Genomic DNA, 13,825 nt, shown 5'->3' on the forward strand with positions numbered 1-13,825 from the left:
GAAATTGTGGTCCAATTCGATGGACGGCGGAGGACTGCCAGGGACAGGAAGGGATTGGAAGGAGGGCATAAGTGGGAGCCTTTTTATACAATAATTATATTATCATTCATCCTCTGGGAGACGTATATTTCTAGAGACCGGGTACCGGGAACGGGAAAATATGTTCCCTGCCAAAGATATCAAGGGAAGGAAAGCAATAAAATCGAGTTTCTCGAATTATATTTGGAGTTGTTCTTTTCTTATTTTTTCCTTTCCTTTCTCCCATGATGTTTTGTTCCTGGTGCTCGGGGTTCCGTCGTCTGCTGCTTGCCAAAACCCGTCCAACGGGACCGCTGCCAGTCAGTTTTCACAACCGAGCGACACTTTAGGAAAAGGAAGATCTATCATCGCAATAAAATATGAGATTAATTGCCTGACAGGGGATTTATGGCGCTGGTGGGTTGAACGGGAAATAAAATTGCTTCGTATAAATCAGATTATAAAATTTTGCCTTCATTTCGCTGCGGAAAAGCAGCTTAATGCCATGTCCAATTAATTATACTTCAATGTCCGATAATTCCAAATTGGATATGTTTCGAATCTAATGCGCTTCTCGAAAAGACAAACGACAGTCACTCGATGTTCAGTATCACAACGGTTGGGAAGGAAATAAAAAAGTTACTGTACAACCCCTATTGAAGGCTGCTGCTGGTAGCTCCGATTCGTGATCATGAGCATTATTTTGCATAATTTGCATCTAAAGGTAACTGTGAAGAAACAGGTGGTTCCGACCGTGCAACACAATGTGCAATCGACCCGGTTCTCGCGGGAAGACATCCACTTGACCACAATGAAATAACAACTGGCAGACGAAGGACGGTTTGGTGGAAATCAAAGAAGGTCACTCCCCAAGAATTACTGCAAACTGTCCCACGGAGGGTATCAGCAAATTGCAGAGCCAAACGACACGTCATCATCATTCGCAGCGGAATCACCAACTGTTGTGGTAATAATTCCCCCTTCTCCCCCTCGCTTCCATGCAGGTGAGCACGGAAAGGGGACACACATTGTAATTGAGAGAGGACAAACCAGTAGGAATAATTACGGTGGTTACTACGGCTTGATTGCGGGCTTCGGGCTCTCGGTGGTGATGGCTGACTAATGGGTCTTCACTTGAAATGCAGGTTCCTCCGTGGATACAACAGAGCACAACTGACAGCGTGAGTGCAGCCAGGTGAGAATGTGTGATATGACGTGGCCATAGTCGAAGGTCGCCATTTGCAGTTCGATGAAAAATGTATTGTGGACTAATGATACATGGAATCTATTTTTACTATTCCCTAGAACAATGGTAGCAAATATCGGTCACCCATAAGTGGTGTCAAACCAATTGCGATCTAATTGGTCCTCGGTTGGTGTGTAATAAGTAATATGTTGACCACCTTCAACAGTGTCGTAGAGTTTGCTGTTCAGGAAACTAAATCAGTCCAAACCTCGTATTATAGTACTAGAAACAGATTTTTTATAAAACTTTTGGCCAATTATTTCTAAAACCAGTATATTAAACTGTAAGAAACTGCTTTTAAGTTTTGGAAAACATGAGTTTCCAAAGATATAATAGAAGTTCTTCTTAACATGTCTCATTTCCCCCATTTCCCCTACGAAGATTGCAATGATCGTACTAAGCGAAGAAAAACTGCCAAATACTTATTATTCGTGATGTTTTTTTCAATAAGCATACCTATCTAATCATGTTGTTAAATAGCTATTTGTGATGTTTTTTCTATATATTTTTTCTATACCGTTCCGAATCATTTTTCTAAACTTTATGCACAGGTATTATTTGGTAGATATTTCTAATAAATTAGTTCAATATGCTTTTAAGCTTTCTACTTTGGTACCTATTTGATTGGAAACATAAGAAAATCATCGAATAAAATGCTTTTCAAATGAAACGAATAAGAATCAAACTTCGGACACTAAATCAAATTTCGGACAGATTGAATTCAAATTTCGGACACTTTATTATGTAATTTTATGGACGAGAATTGCATTACACTTGAATATATTTCATAGTCAGCTGCAAAACACTTACCAAGCAATCACAGTAAACTGTTAACGATGATGAGAACTGATTAAACACGGGAGAAATTTAAATATTTATGAACGGGTAAATTCTACGTGCTCACGCAAAACAAACGTCAAACACAAACGATAATGAGTAGTGCTGTTGAATTTTTTCCTACCATTTAATAATCCAAATGTTATTCTCAAATGAAGTGATAGTGAAACCAAGGGATCACTCGAAAGAAGCAATTGTGATAAGTGTCCGAAATATTATGTTGTCCGAAATATTATGTTGTCCGAAATATGATTCAGAACGGTATCTTATTGAAAAAACAAAAAAACAATGTATTATATTGTCAAATATTTGTACCACACTATTTAGAGTAATATTTTGATCTCTAGTATTGATTTTCGAATGTTCATTTAAAAACCACACATTATTAAATCAGAAATATTGCGCTTTTCCCCTTCGCATCACTTCTTATTTTAATTTTTTGGTTAAACCGAGTTGAAAAATGAACTCTGCTTATCCGAAAACATACATTTTGATACCAAACACTATAAAAACTGAAAATTTTGAACTTTGCCCCAACCCCCCATTTGGTTTTTTTTTGGTGAAACAGGAAAACATCAAGTAAATACAGTATTCACCTGATATGTCACCCGCGCGACTTTTTTTTTTGTTCCCAAAGTTGAAGTTGCCACTTCGTGGGAAGAGATTTCAGTCGATCGAGGAGATCGAAGAGAATGCGACGAGAGGAACTAAAGGCCATCCCATAGTCGGCCTACCAGGTATGCATGGAGAGCTGGGTCATGCGTTGACACATGTGTGTTGCTTCAGATGGATCATATTTTGAAGGTGATAAAATAAATTTGCCTGAGATTTGACTCTATTGTGTTTTTTTCAAAAATTCCCGGTACTTTTTGATCATAAGGTATATCTAAAATAATTGTTCATGAGGAGCTGGCTTAGTCACGTAAATCACTACGATGTATAAGTTCCACACCATTCAACCGAAAAACATTTGATGGATCGCATCTCCATCTGCGACTCGCTTTATAATCGCAACGAAAATATGCTATTTTTGAAATGCATCGTGACGGGTGACCAAAATGAAGTTTATATTTATAACGTTACTGAGCGAAAATAATTTTGAAACAAACAAAGCCGGTCTCCATCCCAAAAAAAACTCTGGTGGGATTGAAAAGGAATTTTGTATTATAAACGACTAGCAAGCAATCAACAGATAAACATCAACGAGTCCTGCTCGCAACCAGACGAATGAAAACCGGCGATCTAGTACACACATCCAGAAACAAATAATAGGAAAATCTAGTGTTCCATCCGGACAATGCCAGACCTCATGTCTTTTTGGCAACCCGGTAAAAAATGTTGTATGGTACTTCACCCACTCACTCTTGGAAAAAGCAGCCGTTTGAAGAGCGTTCCAAACGTTTATCTAATATTGGTTCCATTTTTCATTTTTGTCATTTCAGTAGTCCGTCATGTTTGTATGTATCATTATCGAAGCGTTTTCTGGCAGATTATCCAGGTAGATAAGAGTGGTTGAAGAAAAACTTCAATTGGATCTGAATAATATTTTATAAAACGTATAGTTCAGCATATCATTTTATTAAGCACTCAATGCTATTGTTCGACCATTATTCGGCTATCTAGTCTAATTACAGCTAACGACTGTTTGTTGGGATCTCTTATTCGAATCACATCGTGTTCACAGCAGGTCCTTGAACCTAAACGCCCGATTAGTTGACAAAACCGCCAACTATAAACTGTGGCGCTACCATGCCGAAAATGTTGAAGCCGAAGGAAACACTCATCAAGTCGCAGAACAGAGTGGAGCATAACTGTAAGCTTATCTCTTTCCGAATAACGACCCAACGATGTAGCCAACTACACCATACGGCGATGAAGTAGTTAAACGCGTGGAAAGTCTTCAATGAGGAGCTAGTAGCAGTGACGAAAACCATGAACTTTATGAAAACCGTCATGTCCCTCCATGGTAACCCCAATATGACAAGTGTGCAAGTTGAAATGTTCCGGTTGATGTTTTATGTTTTGCTAGCAGGGTTATATGCATTCCTTCGATTTGACTTATATTCTGCCAAATACATACCAGGAATTTGTGTTTTTTAATGAAAATACTGTATCCTCTAAATTTAGATTATCGCCTCCGAAATATTCCCCTTCTGAAACAGAACACTTTTTCCAACGAAAAATCGAGTCAGCGGAACACTTTTCATAGCTTTATTCCGAAATTGCCTTCAATTCACATAGCGAATTCGTTTTTATGTCTTCAATTCTCTCAAAACGGATCCTACGAAGCGGTAATTTGAGTTTAGGAAATAGGAAGAAGTCACACCCATGTCTCGACGTCAGTGATTATGCGTTGGATGAACGTGGGATCAGAATTTGATCGTTCAAGCATGTCTTCAGACACTTGAATACGATGAAAAATTTGATAAAAAAATGAGCTCTTTGGTACTAGTCGTGCTGCGACATTTCTCATGTTCAAAACATCAACCGAAATATGATGAATGATCTCGTTAGAGATACTTAATCCACTGGCTATCTATAATGTAGATATATATCTGGTACTAGCTGACCCGGCAAACTTCGTCCCGCTCAAAATTTGATTTTTTGTTATCAATACCTTCAAACACTCACGTTTTCTTACTAAGCGTAAGTTCATAAGTCCAATCGCAGAACTGTTCATTGGTTGATCTTCTAATCGACCCCGTTGAATTTACATTTTACTAAAAAATTCCTAGTAATATCAGATTATTTTCAGACACAATTCTCGTTCGAGATTTTTCAACCACTTGCAAATAACATATTTCTCCGTTACATGAAATAAATGTTTGATACAGAAAATATGATAGAATAAAGACAGACCCCTCCCCTCTTCACCACTTAGAGATGGGGGGAGGAGTGTATATTCACCATAAAAACGTTTCGTGCCCCCTAAAATCTTCACATGTTTGGCTCCATTTGCTTGATTAGTTTTCGAGTTATGCAAAAATTTGTTTTTCATTTGTATGGCAGCCTACGCTAAGAAAGAGGGAGGAGTGTCGAACCACCATAGAAACATTTATTGCATCCTAAAACCTCCACATGCCAAGTTTGGGTTCGTTTGCTTGATTAATTCTCGGAAATGTAGAAATTTGTGTTCCATTTGTATGGCAGACCACAACACTTTATATAACGATATTGCAGCGAAATTAAGAAAGATAGAAGTTGGGTGTAAGAGAACAAATTGTAGAGTGATCAAATAATCAAGATTATTATGCATTTCTGGGATAAAATAAATAATATCACCATTAATTTATTTGTGATTTTTACTTTGTCAGTGTTTATTCAACCATTTGACATATGACTGTGTCTTTGGGGTCACTCAACGAAAAATATAACGATTCGTTAAGAGATTTCAAACGCATATTACGTTATTGCGACATATGTTGTGCTATCTGCCATTAGACGGGAAATTTATCCAGAAATTTTTTGCTTGAAACACGAACAGTAAATATAGTAAAAGAAGTAAACAATTTGACGATTGCAATGTGTATGTATGGGTGGAATGGGTATGCCGGCAGAATCAATGGAGGAATGAACTTGGAAGAAGGTTTAACTCTTTTATCCAGGATGTCATAATATCAAGCATGTTGTTTGGTTATGTAAAAAATGGAATTAATGATTTTAACTGGCTGCTGATTTAGAAATTCGAAAGGGTATACTCACACATATGAGATTATGATAGTTTGAGCAGTCGCAATCCTAATATTATGTTCCCCATATATGTCTTCCTAAGAAGCCCGCTTCACTTCCTCGAATGCACATGCCCATTCTTCTTTCCCTTTCCTATACATAAGCAGAACTAAGCACCCAATGAGATCAATTCACTACACGAACTTTTCAAGAAAGCACTCATAGTCATAGGATATTTAATATACATCACCTTGCTATAAAGTTATTACAAACAATGATCCGTACAACGTGGTAACGAAGGAGAAAATGCTATTCTATCTATAAAATATTTCTGTAGTTCTAGATTTATTTGACTTAGGCTAAGGTCAATGCAGATATTAAATATTCAGACTTGCATTTAAAAAAAATAAATGATGACTTCTTGTCTTCTTCTGCATAGTTGAATAAACAGAAGAAAAGGGCAGTAATGGCTTTTATGGCATTTTTGAACAAAATGAGGTTCCGGATTCTACCACGTTATTTGATCTAAAGGGTGTGTCACATCAAATTGCATCACGGAAAAAACGCTGTACAAATTTAATTTTTAGGAATTATATCTTTAGCTTTCGCTTATAATCAGATAAGAGTGTATAGATCATGTTGGCTATGCTTCACTGTCAATTTTTCGTAAATTTGGAAAAATGTCGTCGAACGAAAAAGAGCGTCGTGAATTAATCCTGCGCACTCATTTCGAGAATCCGGAGTTGTCACATCGGGACATCGGTAAGATGCTGGGAATCGTCCAATCCACGGTAAGCAGAGTACTAAAACGATACTTCGAGAACCTAACCATCGACCGGAAGGTGAAGAACGGCAAAAATGGATGCTCCGTCAGTGAAAAAGATCACAAGCGCGTAGTTGAGCAGTTTAGACGTGATCCGAGAAGTTCGGTCCGGGATGTCGCCAATAAGCTGAATTTGTCAAGTTCATTCGTCCAGCGGACCAAGCAGCTGGAGGGCCTGCGTACATACAAGGTTCAGAAGGCTCCTAACCGCGACGAAAGGCAAAACATGGTGGGGAAGACGCGAGCCCGGAAGCTGTACACCGAAATGCTAACGAAGCCGCATTGCCTGGTAATGGACGACGAAACCTACGTCAAAGCGGACTTTCGTCAGCTGCCGGGCCTGTTGTTCTACTCCGCAGAGGACAAATTCAGCGTTCCGGAGGAGATTCGCAAGCAGAAACTATCCAAGTTTGCCAAAAAGTACATGGTGTGGCAAGCGATCTGCTCTTGCGGAAAGCGGAGCGCCCCCTTCGTGATGACCGGCACGGTAAACGGGCAGGTTTACCTTAAAGAGTGCCTACAGAAGCGCTTACTACCACAACTGAAGCAGCACGAGGGCCCGACCATCTTCTGGCCGGATCTCGCTTTGTGCCACTATTCAAAGGACGTGTTGGAGTGGTACGAAGCCAACGGGGTCACCTTCGTGCCAAAGGAAATGAACCCGCCAACGCGCCGGAGCTTCGCCCAATAGAGAAATATTGGGCGATTATGAAGCAGGCCCTCCGGAAGAACCCAAAAGTTGTCAAATCGGAGGCGGACTTCAAGAGAAAATGGATTTCTGTTAAAAAAAATACTACAACCTGACGTTGTACAGAACCTTATGGACGGGGTAAAGAGGAAGGTGCGAGCATACGGGCTTGGGCTCGAAGTATGAATAAAAAGAAAATGCCAAAAGTTGGTTAATATTTTATATTTTACTGTCTAAAATTTTCAAAAGGATCGGTCTACTGGGCGAATTTCTACAGCGTTTTTTCCGTGATGCAATTTGATGTGACACACCCTTTAATCCGTTTAGAGGATACAAGTTCATACAGGAAACGGTTTTCTTCAGGGCTTTTGAAATATCAAAAGAGAAAAAAAAATTACAAATTTTGAACAATGAAAAAACTGAATTCAAATGCAATTACTACACAAAATCACAGTCCTTTGTCAAGATCCCGTCCATGCCCCTAGGCCATCAACTTTTTATTCAGTTTTAACACAACCGCTACCATTTTACACTTACACTTGTGTTGAAAGTTCCACAATGCATGATCGGCCATTGATATGAAGTTTAGCATTAAAGATCTAAATTTTTTTTTTGCTAGAATTAATATAATATAGTTTGATTAATTCGTTTTTTATTTGCTTTTTAATAAAGAAAAAAGTGAAATGAAAAAATTGGGTTGATGAAAACGAAAAGGTTGGGGGTGGTCTGTTACATGAAATTAGGGAAATCGAAAAATCGAAATTTTCGATGTCAAATGACTTAGAAATGCATAATACATCGAGATATGGTGTTATCACGAAAATAAATTGTTGGCCAATAATCGACCTATTGGGATTTGAAAAAATGGCCAAAAAATCAAAACTTTAAGTGCTTTGATGTACCCCTAAATCATGTCCGATTGAGCATAGGTAATTTTTTGGGCCAATAAACAAAATGTACATGATCGGTTCTTTAAATTCGATTATGAATATTTTTTCATACATCCATTGCCACCCTAATCACATATATACTAAAATATACAGATATATACTAAAAATACAGATCAGACTAGTATATATGCAAACAATATCTTTTTTAATATGAAACGTGGAAATTATCTATATCCCCTCTTCCCTCACCGTGGGCTAGCACAGGCATCTTCGTAACCCCTACCCCTCCCGCTGTCCACGTGGTATGTGGGAAGCCCCTTTTTAGCTTTATTAGGCTTGCTAAATTATTGAAACGTAGAAAATAACGATAAAACTATAACGAGCAGAATAACAATAATCTGAATCATTATCATGCCAAAATATCCTAGGAACGGTCGTATTCTGCTTCAAACAACACAATGTCATTTCAAGTGACACTAAGCTTTTAATAATTGTATACTGTCCATACTGTTCGGAACTACGTCCATCTTATTCAAATCGAATTTCATCTTCGGAGAGATCTTTTCAAATGAATGCTGTCAACGTTAAAATCGTACTTCGCCCTCTACAATAAACCTTCCATTATCGTAGCAGCAACCGGATGAAGGCCTGTCCCATTGTGACAAGTTGTGCAATGTCATTCGGCTGTCAGAGGCAGAGGCGGGTGTTCAGCAATTCAAATGTGAGCCTCCTTCAAACGCGACAATTATATTCCACAAAGTCTGCGTCGATATTCAGCAATCAGCGTGAATTTGAATCTCATTTCCCAAACAGCACCCTCTTTTGTAGTCAGCCTTCCATCCCATTGTGACAGCCGATCGATAGTAATTTTGCGAACCAGCTCACTTCCTCCACGTCCGATGCTTATTTCAAAATAATGAAATTTAATGAATACTCGTTAATTACGCGAAATGCTCAAAAACGCGGGTTTCCTTCGCGCTCGCGTCGTTTGGCGTCTCACGTTTTTGTAGACGTGTTTTGGCTTATTTCTCATTTCTGTCGGATGACTCCTAATTTTTTTTCTTGTTTTTGTCACATGCGTCTTTTGAAATTATAAATGGCGTTAGCCTAGCGTCTCGGTTGAAGTTGAATGTGTGTTAAACGAGCAATGAATGTCTAGACCTAAAGCGCTGAGTTATGACAGGGGAATTCGTCTGTAGCGCTACCTGCGCAGCAAAGCAAACGTCAAACCATTATCGTAGTTGAAGTACATATTTGCAGTTGATGATGATTACAATGTTTTTTTTTCTTATTTTTTCTACAGGTGCGGTTACAAGTGCACAAAGTGGCGATCTGTATGTGAGTAATCATTCCAATAATAGCCCTCAAATTTCGTTGGCAATTATCGCGGCTCTTCATTGTGCAACGAAAACCGGATAGCCAACCTACTTCCGCCAGAGTCGTGACTTATAGAAAAAGAAGAAAAAAAAGCCTCCGCATTACCAATCGAGCGATGATAATCGATAAACACCGGTGAAATCCGACACCCGGTCGACGCTCATACACTCGGGCCTCGCTCACCTTATGTCAGCCTAACGACATCCGAAGCAAGGTGATTAAAATCTGAGATATTGCGAAAATTGAATGGATATCAGATATTCATAAATTCCACTTAATCGATGGACGGATCGCAATTATTAATTACCCACATATCCGAACAGCGTTGCACCTCGGTGCAAAAAAAAAACAAATCTGCTTACAATTTATATGCAAACGATGTTGTTTCCGTGCGCCAATGTTCCCCGAAACGGTTCTGTCCGTACCGTATTTATCAGCGAGGAGGAAGGTAAGCACCGCAAACGTTGGTTTGGCTGTCCGTAGTATACAGTACTAAAGCAGCAGCGTGTTTCACTAGCCCGGCATATCTCTCTCCCTCTGGTTCGTATCGACAGAAACAACCGAACGCAGCAGGTGATGGCTTTTAATACCTTTCCATCTCCGTGTCATGATGACTGGCCTCTACGAACATACGCAACGTTTTATGGGCGCGGTGGAGTTGTCGGATGATTTGTGGATAATAAATTATTACTGCGGGGTTATGACCGTGATAACATTGAAGGGATCAGAATTTGTTTTTATTGGAACAATTCGATTATTTGCGCAAAATTAGGTTATATGGGTGTTCACCATATTCCGACCCTCGGATACCCGTGATCATCGACAGTGATAGGTTTGTATACAGTATAAACGTAGTATCTCACGGTTTTAACACTCCTATACTCGCGCATTGGTCTGTCAGACCGAGAAATCAATAGTTCGTTCATTTCTCAGAAAATATCAACACTACGACTTTGCGATTCTCCCTAGCTTCGTTATTCGTCGTTCGTCATCGTTTAGCGTATCGCATGTGTTGGTACAAAGAGGACGTGTGCCACTTTTTTAACACTTTCGGTCTGACACACCGACGCGAATATAGGAGTAACTCTTTTGGACAAGTGCCTTTATTCATATTCTAGAATATTGTTGAATGAAATGTATAAATTAATGTTAGTGGCGTGGAATATTTATTGAATATAATGCATTAGATCATTACCGAACTATTCTTATTTGATATCAGTCCCTATTGTAACTGGATTGAACGGATCCATATATTAACTATTCGTCGATATATTCGTCGTTAGATTCATACGTTCAAAAGCAAAATATAAATGTTTGACTTTCGTATATTTATTCGCTAAACATAATGGTCATACATATACACACTTGTGAAAGAATTTCACTTGTGGAAGAATTGTAAACAGTAAATTATCAACTAATCGGTAGCTTATGGTAATTTTTAACAGTTACAGTTTCGGGGATATTTTTTTACTATGGACAATATCGACAAGAAAACAAGAAGAAGGAAAGGAAGTTCCTAGAAATCCTTTTATATCATCTTTTTATGCCCTATCTAAAAAAAAACATTAATTCTTAGTTTACCAAGAAACAGAGACAAAGAATATCACAAATATGCAAACTTTATATTCCAGAACATTTATCATCTGGTAATTATCTAGAAGGTCGCTATACATTCTTCTCTTCGATAAAAGACCCGAAAAACACGCAACAACTGCATGAAGTGTGAAAAATATGTTTGTTTCGAGCATGCAGTTATGCTATGTTCTGATTTTTAATCCAATGAAACCACAATCGATTAATACCTTTTTATGTTATTTTATAGCTCTTTATACTTCCATGAATTATATTCAGTTGCATACTTTTAATCAATAACAGTGAAAACTTCGAATTTCGTTAGTTGTGTTGGAGTATCAAAAATTACTCTAGTTTGAGGAGGCTGAAACTATTAACTATTAAAACATAATAAAGACGAAGAAAACTATTTTTTTTTAGTTTTTTCATTGAATCATACCCTCTTCTTCAAATAAATGCCGATAAAGCCTGAAAATACACAATGGCAACATTACAGAGTAGTTCAATTTTCGGTCTGTGACACCGTGCGCGAGTATACGTGTTACAATTTTGCACGCGAGTACAGGAGGGTTAAAGAACTACTGAAATATTCAATTGACAGCGGATTTTAGGTGGCTATGGTGAAAAGCGCGGTATTGCAAGAATCCGCTCTGTGCCAGAGAAATAATATGCAATTGAGGCTTGTAGACTTCAGAGCTGGAGATAAATTTATTAGATGGGTATTTTGACGTAGGACTACGTCTTTCATTTCTATACTGGGGTATAAAATCAGTAAAAAGTTTCGTGTAAAGTGTAAAAGTTTCGAAAACGAAAGCGAGATTTTAAGCGTTAATAGCTCCAAAACAACTGAACGAAATGGCATGATATACACTTCATTCGATAGATAAAATTTTCGCGTTCTATGCTAAAGTAATTTGACGTAGGACTATTAAGAGTTTTCAAATGCGTATTACGTAGTATCGTTCTAACGATATATGTTAGAATATATACCAATAGGCGGCAAATTTATCCAGCACTTCTTTCGCCTGAGACAGCAACAGTGCAAATAATAAAAAAAGTGAGCAATTTAACAAGTAAAAGAGGTATGTTTTGCGAGTGAATGCGAAAGTAAATTTTGTATTGTGCATTCTTTTTTTTAAATTTCAGCTGTATACAACACAACATTATGTGCAATAACTCGTCCTATCAAACCAGGGCACGTTTATGACAAGGTAGTCTGTACTGACTAGTGCGATTGTGAGATTGTGACGTATTGTGGCTGTGACGTATCATGGGACGGTGTTATAAATATGTCTAAATTAATTTATTTCTACTGTAGTTTAGCTCAATATATATATATATATATTTATTCATGCAGCGTATAGATAATCCAATTAGGTTTTCTTCCTAATCAAAACCTAGAGGGAATTGTGGTTCGATAATACGGATTTTAGCTTCCTGAAGCTTTCTGTAGCTCTCCGATACCTCTTGCCGCAGTGCTTGAATTAAGCTATCAGAACCGGCCGAATCGCTAGGTTTCTCATTAGAGATGTTGATGGTGCTGATCCCGATCTCCTTTGACGGAATATCCCTCTCGGGATAGTCATGTTTCCTCCCATTAGAAAACTAGACCGATTCTGCGGATATTACGGATGTTTTTAATGGATTCAACTCTTGCTTTATGTTTTGTATTTGCTTAAATTTACCTGTTCGTATCAGTTTTCGACGATATTGTACATCCAACCCATCGATATGCATGAAACCATCTGGACTGAAGTGAGGCGAGCAAATGTACATGTTTTGAGTATTGCTGTTTAGGTCCTGTCCGAAGAATCGAATTTGTTCCGAATGGTCACAACTATTGGGATACGATGAAAAGATAATTTGTGCGATATAATTTGCGATATGTTTTCATAATTCGAGTTGAACTCTTTAAGTATGCCACGCGTCCGCGTGCCGTACATCGAGCCATAGAGTTGTCTGAAAATTGAAAATTTATATATATATATATATATATATATATATATATATATATATATATATATTCCGTCGCAGTCGAGCCGTCGTATAAACCAGTTTCAAAAGGTAGCACAGAAACAACACATCCTGGGTACTAATTCCGAAAAACGTTAATTGTTCACTAACTCCTCTATCTCATGTATTGTTGACGTATTTAAAAAAAACTAGGAACACACGTAATATTTGCAACAACAAAAAAACACTTATTATGAATTGCTTTGTGATCGCTACTTTTCGTCAAAGCTTAGATGTCATAGTTGAGAGTGTATAAGTGAATCGTGTCTTACATACTTCGACTCCAGGTTACCTTGTCATAAACGTATCAAACTGGTATCAAACAAACTAAAAATCAGATGCAAGATTTCAGGCATCTCTCAAATTCCCTGCAATGAGGCAAATGAGCAAACGAGCGGCAACATGGGCAATTGTACAGCGAAAAATGATATCAATGAGGATGGCAGCGATTATCATGCAAGACACTAATTAATAATCTTCATGATTCATATTCTTATTTCTCAATGACTCAATTCCTTTTATGATAGATTGAGAAGTAGAACCAAATCGACTAGATTGTGATAGTCTTCAAACGAACATTAATTCACCGAAAAAGCTACTGTTCCAGATGCTTTAGAATAAGACTAATAATCAGAACAAGACAAAGGAAAGAAACCGCAATGCCATAGTTATTCATTAAAAATAATGCAACT

The 13,825-nt window shown here is 38.0% G+C and overlaps 1 protein-coding gene across 9 annotated transcripts in view; it reads left to right on the forward strand.

Annotated features, from left to right (window-relative positions):
• The window catches only part of LOC129777929 (mpv17-like protein), a 505,117-nt gene that overhangs the window by 96,035 nt on the left and 395,257 nt on the right, over positions 1-13,825 (forward strand). For 5 of the 9 annotated variants that reach the window (XM_055784546.1, XM_055784566.1, XM_055784559.1 and 2 more), the window contains exon 2: positions 9,475-9,509. The gene's annotated coding sequence lies outside the window, so the exon portion shown is untranslated. The remainder of the gene's footprint in view (positions 1-9,474; positions 9,510-13,825) is intronic. The other 4 variants (XM_055784525.1, XM_055784572.1, XM_055784582.1 and 1 more) reach the window with 1 other exon arrangement.

This window comes from Toxorhynchites rutilus, chromosome 1 (genome assembly GCF_029784135.1).
Source record: "Toxorhynchites rutilus septentrionalis strain SRP chromosome 1, ASM2978413v1, whole genome shotgun sequence".
NCBI classification, from domain to species: Eukaryota; Metazoa; Arthropoda; class Insecta; order Diptera; family Culicidae; genus Toxorhynchites; species Toxorhynchites rutilus.